Below are 310 nucleotides of genomic sequence, written 5' to 3'. Positions count from 1 at the left end.
CTCTCTCTCTCTCTCTCCCTATCTATCTATATCTATCTATCTTATTTCTTTATTGCCCACAAAGGGCTAAACATAGAGGGGACAAACAAGGACAGACAAAGGGATTAAGTCGATTACATCGACCCTAGTACGTAACTGGTACTTAATTTACCAACCCCGAAAGAATGAAAGGCAAAGTCAACCTCGGTGGAATTTGAACTCAGAACGTAACTCAGACGAAATACCGCTAAGCATTTCGCCCGGCGTGCTAACGCTTCTACCAGCTCGCCGCCTTATCTATCTATCTATCTATCTATCTATATATATATAT

At 41.3% G+C, this 310-nt stretch overlaps 1 protein-coding gene across 1 annotated transcript in view; it reads left to right on the top strand.

Moving 5' to 3' along the window:
- LOC106879876 (large neutral amino acids transporter small subunit 1) overlaps nucleotides 1-310 on the top strand; it is a 38,333-nt gene that overhangs the window by 20,333 nt on the left and 17,690 nt on the right. The window lies entirely within an intron of this gene.

Source organism: Octopus bimaculoides, chromosome 20, assembly GCF_001194135.2.
Source record: "Octopus bimaculoides isolate UCB-OBI-ISO-001 chromosome 20, ASM119413v2, whole genome shotgun sequence".
Classification (NCBI taxonomy): domain Eukaryota; kingdom Metazoa; phylum Mollusca; class Cephalopoda; order Octopoda; family Octopodidae; genus Octopus; species Octopus bimaculoides.
Note: the sequence above shows the minus strand (reverse complement) of the source record. Positions and strands in the feature narration are given on the sequence as shown.